Here is a 12,062-nt window from a genome sequence, read left to right as displayed (position 1 = left end):
CCCCTGCATCGGCAGGCGGACTCTCAACCACTGCGCCACCAGGGAAGTCCAGCAATGCTGTCTTGATTGGGGACCGTTCTTGTTCCCCAAATGTCCTCCAGTTGGGCAGACCACTTACTAGTCCTGACACCCTCACCTTACCCTCAGGATGTTTTCTCTTCCCCTTCTTCAGGGACCCCCATTCCCTTCCCCTTTCCTGAGGAGGAGCTGGGGCCTGGGCTTTTAGCTTGTGCTGGACATGTCCTGGACCTTCCCCCCTGAGCCCACAATTCCACCTTGACTCATTCACACCTGTGTTCCAGCTTCCATAGGACTGGACCCACTGCAGTGGGTCCACACGTACAGCACGGATGTGTGGAAAAGGAGGATGCATGGGCCATCCTCGCTGTGTAACTGGGGCCAACCCTCAGTGTGCCCTGTCAAGTGCCATGTTGACTATTGGCCCCTGTCTGCTCTTGGTTTCCAAGCCTGTGCCCCATGTCAATAGGTCTGGGATCAGATCCTATGTTTTAAGGCCCAGTGGCAACACACACAGTCAGAATCCTAAGATGTCAGGGCCAGGTGGGACCCTAGAGACCATCAAGGCTCATCTATCCTTCATTTACAGACAAGGCATCCCCCAGAGAGGGAAAGGACTTGCTCAAGGTCACACAGTAATTTGGAGGACACTGCAGGTCCCCCCATGACACGGCCCTTTCCACCGTGTACATTGCCTCCCTAATTTTGACCAGCCTTTCTCTCTCTGTCTCTTTTTTCTCTTGTCTGTAGTTTTCTTAGACTTTCCCCTCTCAAGTTCGCCCATCCAGACCCTGCCATTCCTGAAGGCCTAGGCTGGCCCTCCTTCACTCTGGAACCAGCCTGATTACTCTCGCCTACCTTCTTCTGCACTACTGGCAGCATGTCCTGCTAATTCCCATTCCCTAATTGTCTGTAACACAAATGAATGCTTTATTCCCTGCTGCCCTAATGACCTGCGTTCCAACCAGGCTCAATTGCTTCCCGACTGTGTAACCTTGGGCTAGTTACTTAACATTCTTAATCCTCCGGTTTTCTCATCTGTAAAACGGGGGCAGATGTTTGAGCCTGAGTGAACAGCGAAGCTCGGAGGGCTCGACTTGGAAAATGGCAAGATTGCAATCCGAAGTGTAGTGGGTGTGGGCGGGGTGGCGGCAGAAGGCAGGCAGGGGCCAGATCGTGGGGCACCTCAGCTGGGAGAGGTTCTGCTCTTGGCAGTGGGGAGCCCTTGAGGCCTCTTTGGAAGGGAAGTGACAAATCCCCACCTGGAGTTTGGAGTGGCTGTGAAATGGAGTGGAAAGGGCATGGGCTTTGGAATTGGCAGATCTGGATTTACGTTTCAGCTCTTCCACTGGTTAGCTGTACGATGCCCCACAGATTGCTAGATCTCTCTGGGCTTCCTCTTTCAGTCTGTAAAATAAGAATGATATCTTCTCCATAGACGTAATGGGAGGATTAAATGAGAAAACATCTATAAATTGCTCAGCTTGGAGTCTTGCACTTAGTAAGTGCTTAATGAGGAGTAGCCATCGTGACCGTTGTGGCTGCTATCATCCACCAGCTCGTGTCCACCTGCATCCTGGTCTGGCTTTGTCCCTGGGTCTGTCTGGCCCCCAGGTTACAGGATCATTCCTCACTTTCCAGCTTGGAAGATTCCCAAGGGCAGGGCTCACATGCATGGTCTCCCTGCTCTAGATGCTCCAGGAATTGAAGGAGCTGCTGAGGAGGGAGATGCACTTGGGGGCCTCTGGGTGGCTCTGCAGAGGCCTCAGAGACCTGCAGGCAGGCGGAGGTGGGTGGTAGTATCTCAGGCCCTCCTGGCCACCCATTGCCCTTGTAGAGTCTGAGGGGATTAAGGTGAGCAGAGAGTTGTGTGTCAGCAAGATGTGCATCTACCCTCCTCGCTGGGATGTCGAGCCAACTCTCCCAGGGATGGTGCTTGGGGCCCCAGGCACTGCAGTGGGTCTTGCTGCTTGTGAACCCCATGCAGAGAGGCAGGTGTAGCGCCCAGAGAGGGAGCATGGGATGGAGGGCTGATGGGAAACTGACTGTCAGCTCTCCCACCTGGCACTGAGCATCTCCTTGGCCCGCGTTTGTGGAGAGGAGAGCCTGAGACACCATCATTGAAATAGAGTCTAATCATTATTAGCCAATTATAAAACACCTGCTAGAAGCTGAGCGGTGTGCCAGGCACTGAGGATAATCATTTGGCAAAGATTGACTGGGTCCTGCCTGCGCAGAGGGAGATTCAGACGGGCCTCTGGGGGGAAGCCCAGGGGGCTACGGGAGCCCTGAGGGCGACACTCGAGCCCCCATCAATGGTGGTGTGGGGCTGCTTGGGGTGAGACAGAAGCTGAGCCCGGTAGGCTGAACCAGGACCTGAAAGCAGGGCGGTGGTGGAGAGCAGACAGGGGCCTGGGTGTTGGGGGCAGTGGGCGGAGATGAGGCCGGAAAAGTTCGCAGGGGTCTTGAATGCCAGGCTGAGGAGTGAACACTCTGTCTCAAGGTGAGGGGGGAGCCATTGAAGGGTTTTTAAGCAGGGGAGAGACGTAGTCAGATGCAGGGGCTGCAGCGCTATGGGAAAGGGGGAGGATGGAGGGGTCTGACTTCAGCTTTCCGGAGGAGGGAGTGATGGGGGATGGTGTGCTCCCGGGGAGGGGGAGGGAGTGGGATGGGTGTAGAGTGGGGTGTGGGTCTGGTGCGGGGAGTTGAGGTGTGCCCACACCGGTGGGGGGGGTGGGGTACAGGGGTAGGGGTTGAGTCGGGGCTCCGCTGGAGGGGGAAGGCTGAGCCATAGGGCTGAAACTGGAGGAAGAGCAGGCCAGGGGCCTGACCGTGGCCTTGGCTCAGCTTCCTCTTCCCTTTCGATCTCAAATGCTGGTCTGCTCCACAGGCCCTCAGACAAGACAGGCCACCTCTCTGAACTTCAGTATTTTCATCTGTAAAATAGAGAGCACCGTACCTTTCTCCCTGTCACTTGGGGTATCCAACCAATAAGCAGTCACTGTTCCTCCGTCTGGGCCTGACTTCTGGGCACAGAAGTTGGGAGAGGCAGAATCTGTGGCAAATGGCCCAAGGGGGGCTCTGGGCACGATGTGAAGCTCTTGGAGTGCTCTCAGAGGGACTGGAGGGACAGGGGTTCTGGGAGTGTGTCCAGGGTGAAGAAGCTGGTGGACAAGATGACGGTCCGAGGCCTCCTTTGCTCTTCTGTAATCTGAGCTGCTCTCTCAGAACCTTCTAGCTTACCAGACTCACCACCTATCCTGTGAGAATTGGACGGAGCCCTCCAGGGTTGGGAGGACAGGGAAGATGGGGTGACAGCTTAGGCATAAAGGGGCGAGAACCTGGAACTTGCCCAGCTCGGAAAGTCTGCAACTCTTGGCATTTTTATGGCTGGACTTCTTACTCCACAGAGCCCTGAGCAGGAGGCAGTAGGCCTCCCTGCGGCCGGCAGGAGGGATTCCAGCAACAAGGAGAACTTCCAGCTCGGTCTCAGGGTTCCCAGCTTTCTCCACACCCTAGGGGAGCAGCTGGGTGAGTCGCGTTGAGAGGTGCTCACACCCCAGGGCCCACTCCTGGGGCACCTGCCACCTGGGTCTTGTTGGAAGTCATCCTCACATGGGTGTCAGGCGGGTGGCAGGTTAGGGCTGGCCAAGGCACTGGGGCAGAGTACACCCCCTAGGGGACTGCTGATGGTGGGGCAGGGTGGAGGGTGGTCTAGGAGACAGAAAGCGCCACCCCCTTCCTGGTCCTGGAAGAGGTGTGCTCGCTGTCTCGGGCGCCCTCTTTCCCTTCTCATCTCTCACGCCTCTCCCTAACTCCTCGCTCTAGTTTCCTCCCCCACCCCCACCCCACCCCACCCCCGGCACCATCCTTTCCATCTCCTTCCATTTCTCTCTTCTTCTGCCCCCAGTCCTTCCCTGTCTCCTGTTTCCCTCCAGGACCTCCTGGTCTTCCTTTTCCCACCTGCTCCTTTTTCCCTGCGGTTCTCTTCCACTCACTTGCCCCCGTTCAGATTCCCCTCTTGGAATCCCTGCCCACCTCGGTGGGAGGTCACCCCACACACTGCGGGGAGTTCAGGGCTGTCTTCTCTCCAGAATGTCCCTCTCCTCCTGAAGAGTCCTCCTGGGATGACTGTGCCTGAGGCGGGCTCTGTCCCTGCAGCTGAGCTGGGGCTGCGGACTGGACAGCGGCCCCTGGAGGTGAGGCTGGGGATTGCGGCTTCGTACCGGCTTTGGCTCCCTGCCGGCTCACATTCTCACCCCAGGCATTCTGAAAGTCACACTTGTTTGTGTAGGGTGTGCCTGAGTGTGTGAAGGTGTGTGGAGACTTGGGCGAGTGTGTCTCGTGTGGGTGTGTGATTGGAGCGTGTCTATGTCTGTGTAGAGTGCGTACACGGGTGTGCGTGTGTGTGAATGGAATGCGGGCTCCCGCAGACTGTTGCCCGTGTGTAAGCCCCTTGTATACTAGTGCGTGCGCACACTCCAGAGCACGTGTGACAGTGGAAAGGCACATGTTTCTGTGGGTACCTGGAGGAGCTTGAGGGCTCTGACAGGTAGGAGCTCATCTGTGCCTGGCGACACCAGTGAGCATGGGAGTAGCATGAGGACACGTGTGTGTGTGTGTGTGTGTGTGTGTGTGTGTGTGTGTGTGTGTGGCTGTGAGCCCGTGCACGGGGCTGCTTACAGTGTGCACCTGTGTGTCCAAGATGGGCTAGCCAGCCCATGAGGTAGGTTTGTGGGTACACGTTATCACTGCAGTGTGGAGGATAGGAGATCTCCAGAAGGGTGACTGTTTGGATCTGTAGTACCATAGACACATGAGAGCGTCAAGGAGGGCGAGGGGGAAGCTGTCTTTGTGTACCTGCGGAGCAACTCCTCCTAGGCCAGTGGTGGGGCTGGGCTGAAAGGGGAAGTAGTGATTTATAAGCTTTTAAAGAAATGCCTCCACCCCCAGTTGGGCCCCAGTTATAGTGAATCCCACGCATCACTCAGGCCTGACATCACCCAGGCACCTGAAACCACAGGAATGAGCAGAGACTGCCTCCCCGACCTGCCCACCCGCCGCAGGCTGAGGCCTGGGAGAGCGAGCACGTTTCCTGCTCTGAAGCACGTACTGGGTGCAGGGGCCCACTGCCCAGCTGATGCCCCAGTCCCAACCAGAGATCCCTCCCCGGGCACCGAGGCAGCATGCTGACAGGGAGTGGGATACCTGTGGGACACCTTGGTGGACCTGGGGTCCAGGAACCCCTTTCCCAGCCAAGCCAGGCTCCTCCAGGAGAGCTGGGTGGGCCTCCTACAGGCTGCCCTCAGGGACTGAGTGGCCATGAAGCAGGGGGCAGGAAGCCCTCAATAAATACCGGCTGGAGGAATGAATGAACAAACAGTGGTTTCCAGGGGTGGTGCTGGCTGGCTCCAGGGAGTCTCCCAAGGGCAAGTGCGTGGCTGGCAAGTGCATGATCTTTTCTGAATCTCACTTTCCTCCTTTCTAGGAATGACCCCACAGAGTCATCATACCAATGAAATGTGGCCATGTGCCTGGTGACTGGTCCCTGGCCCCTTTTAGGTACTCAGGAAGCGATCGGTGTCTCCTCCCTGAGAGCTGACGGCTGCTCTGAGCCCCTTCCACAGCTACCCCTGGACCAGCTATGAGTCAGCTATCGTGGAGCAGCAGTAGTCCTCAGCCTCCAATTCTGGAAGCATAGTCAGGCCCAAGTCCTGGAGGAGGGAGGTCACACTGGGGTCAGTTGGTGGACCCAGGCAGGAGCAGGCACGTGTCTGGCTGCTACCTTATCACAATGCGATGCCCGTTGCCGGTAGCTGGATCTCAGGAGCTGGGAAGGCAGGGCCCTGGGGCTGAATTGAGTACCCCCAGGTCTGTGGGCTGAAGGTGTTGTTGATATGGGCTTTGTGATATGTAGGTGCTTTTCAGATAGAACAGGCTGAAAAGGACCCAGCCAAGCCCTAGAAGGCTTTGCTTTCATAGCTGCTGCTGCTGGGGGTGCGGCCTCTGGTCCTGGGGCTGGGCCCGGCCTGGGGGTGGCCTTATCTCTATCAGAGCTCCTGAATCCAGCTTGTGACGTCCAGAGCCCTGTCTTGGTTCCCCGAGAGCCTCTCTTCTCCATCGAGATATCAGTGATCTCCAATGAAGACCCAGATGAACTTTCTCTAGGCATTGGTGAACATCTGAGATGTGGGAATTCCTACTTTGAACTCTCTCTCCTATACCCGTGACTCTGGGCAGGGGGTCTGCCCTTCCCTGTCTCTCTAAAATGTGACCGCTCAGCACAACGGACAGTGCCCATGTGTTGGGTGAGCTTAGGTGGAGAGGAGCATCTCTTGCAACATTCAATACTTTAACTACACTATGCACATCCCCCGTGCCTGGCTTCTTATCGCTAGGAGCCATTGCTTCTTTGAAGCTGGGAACTTAGTGGTTTCTAAGGGCATCTAACTATGGCTTACCCATCTCTCAGTAACTAAACACACTCCAGACATTCACATACAACACATGATTTGGGATGAGAGGCCTCAGAGAGCCTTTGCAGGTGGAAAAATAGAGAGAAGTTGTGTGGTGATGGGACTTATCTCTGCCACCTAGACATGCAATATAAACACACTCCAGACATTCACATACAACACATGATTTGGGATGAGAGGCCTCAGAGAGCCTTTGCAGGTGGAAAAATAGAGAGAAGTTGTGTGGTGATGGGACTTATCTCTGCCACCTAGACATGCAATAAAAAGTCCATTAAATCACACACACACACACACACACAACACACACACACACACACACACACACACACACACAGAGAGAGAGAGAGGGAGAGAGAGAGAGAGAGAGAAACAAAGCATTCACTGAGCACTGGCTGTGGCCCAGCCCTCATTAGGGACTGGGAAAGAGTGGATAAAACAATGCCACTTGAGGCTGACTTTGCACAGCTCTCGCCTACAGCAGCTCATAGTCACACAGAGGAGATATGCATCGACAAATATTTATTTCTTTTCCATTCTTGAAATTTGCAGAACTATCTCAGGGAAAACACTAAACCTATTAAAATATGCAAAAAATGAAGCAGCAACTTTGCTGGGTGGCAAAAAAACCAAACCTCACAATCCCTCAGTGACTGGTGGCTGGGACACCTGCTTCAAAGGCAGCCCTCTCCTGGTTCCCCTGTCTACTGCACCAGCAGGGTCCTGCCCACTGCTGCTGGGGACGCAACGCTGGGGAATGGCATAGAGGTCCAAGGACAACAAAGTGTGGTGACTTTTTATGGATTAAATATATATTTATTGGGACTTCCTTGGTGGTGCAGTGGTTAAGAATCCGCCTGCCAATGCAGGGGACACAGGTTCAAGCCCTGGTCTGGGACGATCCCATATGCTGCAGAGCAACGAAGCCCGTGCGCCACAGCTACTGAGCCTGCGCTCTAGAGCCCGTGAGCCACAACTACTGAGCCCGCGTGCTACAACTACTGAAGTCCACGTGCCTAGAGCCCGTGCTCCACAACAAGAGAAGCCACTGCAATAAGCCCGCGCACTGCAACGAAGAGTAGCCCCCTGGCTCACCACAACTAGAGAAAGCTTGCACGCAGCAACGAAGACCCAATGCAGCCAAAAATAAATAATAAATAAAATAAATAAAAATTTTAAAAAAAAGCACTTTGTGGAAAGACACTTTGGGACCATGTAAATATCCTGATCCTCACCAAACTTCCTCCACGAGCATCGCTGATGTTTCTTGGTTTAATTATTACTATGATGGTTGACAAATCCAGGATTACTTTGACATTTATTAGTTGGCATCTTCTGTAGGGGAAAAAAAAAACCCTTTCTCTACTCCACATTTATTTATTTATTTATAGTAGTATAGACTCAGGGATCCCTATTTTATTTATTATTTATCTTGAGGCTCAGATTATCTCAGCTTTGGCCAGTGGGAACCTCTTCAAGCTGGCTTCTGTGTCCTTTTGATATAGTCCCTCCATTCTTTAAGCACTCCCAACTTTCTGGAACAAGATACTCCTGACTCATCTTGTGATTTATCTGTCCCAGCCCTAGAATTTGTGATTTCTCTGAGGCAAATTAGTTTCTTTTAGTGGAGGATGGTATCGAGAAACCAAGATCTGGGCAGTAGGTATGCTTACAGCTTTTGAAATGTTGTCAGTAATTTTCTGACTCTTAAGCCAGGAACAGATGTTACCTTCAAGCTTTAACCTTCTGGACTAGTGACTGCAAAACCTGTTCAGGTGGTGGACAACATGGACATAATGAGACTTTTAATGGAAATATATGATGTATTTAGCGAGTAAACAATAGTTTACTGAATGAATCTAAGACATCAGTGAAGGGAGGTAGGGAATATATATATATATACACACAAACATACACAACTTAAATCTATGTATTTTAATTTATCTCTCTAATTTGAAGGCCATGAGTCTACACTTATACCTTCAATATCAATCCCAACATCACATGGTTCATTCTAGGTTTCTCCTATCCATCATCTCCTCTTGTAGCCACTGCCCCCAGCACAGATGCCCTCTTCTGTGTAGAGACAAGCACCCATCACTCCCTAGCCCTACAGCTCTCTGGCATGGATGCCTGCTTTCCTTGGCCCCATCTTATAGCATTGGGACTGAATTATACAGGCAGGCAGACGACATTTTAGACTTTTTACTGACCAATGAATCGTTACTTTTCCTGATCTTTGGGAGGTTTTTCTCAAAACTTGTCCTTCAAAATGATTCTTGTTTTGCCATTTTAAATGTTCCAAACTGCATGATTAATATTTGGAAAACAGAAAAAGAGGAAAGTCATCCATAATTTTACCACTCAGATACAACCACTATTTAGTATTTTAGTGTATTTCCTTTCAGTTTCTCCCCTCTGTGAGCCTGTTTTCTTTTAAATATAATTACAGCTGTAATGTTGCCACACCTTTCCACCTGCATGTTTACCTAAGGCAATAATAAAAACACTCACTGCTTATGAAATACCTAGTATGTACCAGGCTCTGTGTAGGTTGTTTTCTCTCTCTCATTTAATCCTTAATTTATCTCACGAAGTAGGTGTTTTCCTGATGTCAGAGATAAACTGAGGCTCAGGGAGACTGTTAAAAAGTTACACTTCTAGTAAGTGGTTGAGCTAGGACTGGAAACCAGGTAGCTCTGACTCCAAAGTCTGTTTTGCTACCAGCCTCCCTGAAGGTAAGTATTTTTTCCATAGTACAACACTAGTTCCATAACTCTGATTTTAAATGAGGGCATATTATACTAATGAGAGACTGTTTCATACTCAACTACTCCCCTACTGTAGGATATGTGGGCTGCTTACTCTCTCTCTCCCCCCGCCCAGCCCCACTGCTCTTCCCCCCTCCTCCTCCCCTCCAAGTCGACCTATTAAAATATGCAAAAAATGAAGCAGCAACTTTGCTGGGTGGCAAAAAAACCAAACCTCACAATCCCTCAGTGACTGGTGGCTGGGACACCTGCTTCAAAGGCAGCCCTCTCCTGGTTCCCCTGTCTACTGCACCAGCAGGGTCCTGCCCACTGCTGCTGGGGACGCAACGCTGGGGAATGGCATAGAGGTCCAAGGACAACAAAGTGTGGTGACTTTTTATGGATTAAATATATATTTATTGGGACTTCCTTGGTGGTGCAGTGGTTAAGAATCCGCCTGCCAATGCAGGGGACACAGGTTCAAGCCCTGGTCTGGGACGATCCCATATGCTGCAGAGCAACGAAGCCCGTGCGCCACAGCTACTGAGCCTGCGCTCTAGAGCCCGTGAGCCACAACTACTGAGCCCGCGTGCTACAACTACTGAAGTCCACGTGCCTAGAGCCCGTGCTCCACAACAAGAGAAGCCACTGCAATAAGCCCGCGCACTGCAACGAAGAGTAGCCCCCTGGCTCACCACAACTAGAGAAAGCTTGCACGCAGCAACGAAGACCCAATGCAGCCAAAAATAAATAATAAATAAAATAAATAAAAATTTTAAAAAAAAGCACTTTGTGGAAAGACACTTTGGGACCATGTAAATATCCTGATCCTCACCAAACTTCCTCCACGAGCATCGCTGATGTTTCTTGGTTTAATTATTACTATGATGGTTGACAAATCCAGGATTACTTTGACATTTATTAGTTGGCATCTTCTGTAGGGGAAAAAAAAAACCCTTTCTCTACTCCACATTTATTTATTTATTTATAGTAGTATAGACTCAGGGATCCCTATTTTATTTATTATTTATCTTGAGGCTCAGATTATCTCAGCTTTGGCCAGTGGGAACCTCTTCAAGCTGGCTTCTGTGTCCTTTTGATATAGTCCCTCCATTCTTTAAGCACTCCCAACTTTCTGGAACAAGATACTCCTGACTCATCTTGTGATTTATCTGTCCCAGCCCTAGAATTTGTGATTTCTCTGAGGCAAATTAGTTTCTTTTAGTGGAGGATGGTATCGAGAAACCAAGATCTGGGCAGTAGGTATGCTTACAGCTTTTGAAATGTTGTCAGTAATTTTCTGACTCTTAAGCCAGGAACAGATGTTACCTTCAAGCTTTAACCTTCTGGACTAGTGACTGCAAAACCTGTTCAGGTGGTGGACAACATGGACATAATGAGACTTTTAATGGAAATATATGATGTATTTAGCGAGTAAACAATAGTTTACTGAATGAATCTAAGACATCAGTGAAGGGAGGTAGGGAATATATATATATATACACACAAACATACACAACTTAAATCTATGTATTTTAATTTATCTCTCTAATTTGAAGGCCATGAGTCTACACTTATACCTTCAATATCAATCCCAACATCACATGGTTCATTCTAGGTTTCTCCTATCCATCATCTCCTCTTGTAGCCACTGCCCCCAGCACAGATGCCCTCTTCTGTGTAGAGACAAGCACCCATCACTCCCTAGCCCTACAGCTCTCTGGCATGGATGCCTGCTTTCCTTGGCCCCATCTTATAGCATTGGGACTGAATTATACAGGCAGGCAGACGACATTTTAGACTTTTTACTGACCAATGAATCGTTACTTTTCCTGATCTTTGGGAGGTTTTTCTCAAAACTTGTCCTTCAAAATGATTCTTGTTTTGCCATTTTAAATGTTCCAAACTGCATGATTAATATTTGGAAAACAGAAAAAGAGGAAAGTCATCCATAATTTTACCACTCAGATACAACCACTATTTAGTATTTTAGTGTATTTCCTTTCAGTTTCTCCCCTCTGTGAGCCTGTTTTCTTTTAAATATAATTACAGCTGTAATGTTGCCACACCTTTCCACCTGCATGTTTACCTAAGGCAATAATAAAAACACTCACTGCTTATGAAATACCTAGTATGTACCAGGCTCTGTGTAGGTTGTTTTCTCTCTCTCATTTAATCCTTAATTTATCTCACGAAGTAGGTGTTTTCCTGATGTCAGAGATAAACTGAGGCTCAGGGAGACTGTTAAAAAGTTACACTTCTAGTAAGTGGTTGAGCTAGGACTGGAAACCAGGTAGCTCTGACTCCAAAGTCTGTTTTGCTACCAGCCTCCCTGAAGGTAAGTATTTTTTCCATAGTACAACACTAGTTCCATAACTCTGATTTTAAATGAGGGCATATTATACTAATGAGAGACTGTTTCATACTCAACTACTCCCCTACTGTAGGATATGTGGGCTGCTTACTCTCTCTCTCCCCCCGCCCAGCCCCACTGCTCTTCCCCCCTCCTCCTCCCCTCCCCCTCCCCTCCTTCTCCTTCTCCCTCTCCCCCCCTCCCCCGCCCCCCACACACTGCCTTAATGAACATCTTCATGGATATGGTTTTTCACTAATTGTTTTCTAAAGGGTTGACCTAACTTGAATGCCACACTGAAATGACATTGGCATATTATCATTTAAAAAAGAGAGCCTAGGGCTTCCCTGGTGGCGCAGTGGTTGAGAGTCCGCCTGCCTGCCGCTGCAGGGGACACGGGTTCGTGCCCCGGTCCGGGAAGATCCCACATGCTGCGGAGCGGCTGGGCCCGTGAGCCATGGCCGCTGG

The 12,062-nt window shown here is 50.5% G+C and overlaps 1 long non-coding RNA gene across 1 annotated transcript in view; it reads left to right on the top strand.

The window, feature by feature from the left end:
* LOC129392201 (uncharacterized) overlaps positions 1–4,603 on the top strand; it is a 7,302-nt gene extending 2,699 nt beyond the window's left edge. The window contains exons 2-3 of the long non-coding RNA XR_008617703.1: positions 3,429–3,549; positions 4,113–4,603. This is a non-coding gene — a long non-coding RNA (uncharacterized lncRNA). The remainder of the gene's footprint in view (positions 1–3,428; positions 3,550–4,112) is intronic.
* Positions 4,604–12,062: the final 7,459 nt, after the last annotated feature.

This window comes from Physeter macrocephalus, chromosome 6, assembly GCF_002837175.3.
Source record: "Physeter macrocephalus isolate SW-GA chromosome 6, ASM283717v5, whole genome shotgun sequence".
Taxonomy (NCBI): Eukaryota; Metazoa; Chordata; class Mammalia; order Artiodactyla; family Physeteridae; genus Physeter; species Physeter macrocephalus.
Note: the sequence above shows the minus strand (reverse complement) of the source record. Positions and strands in the feature narration are given on the sequence as shown.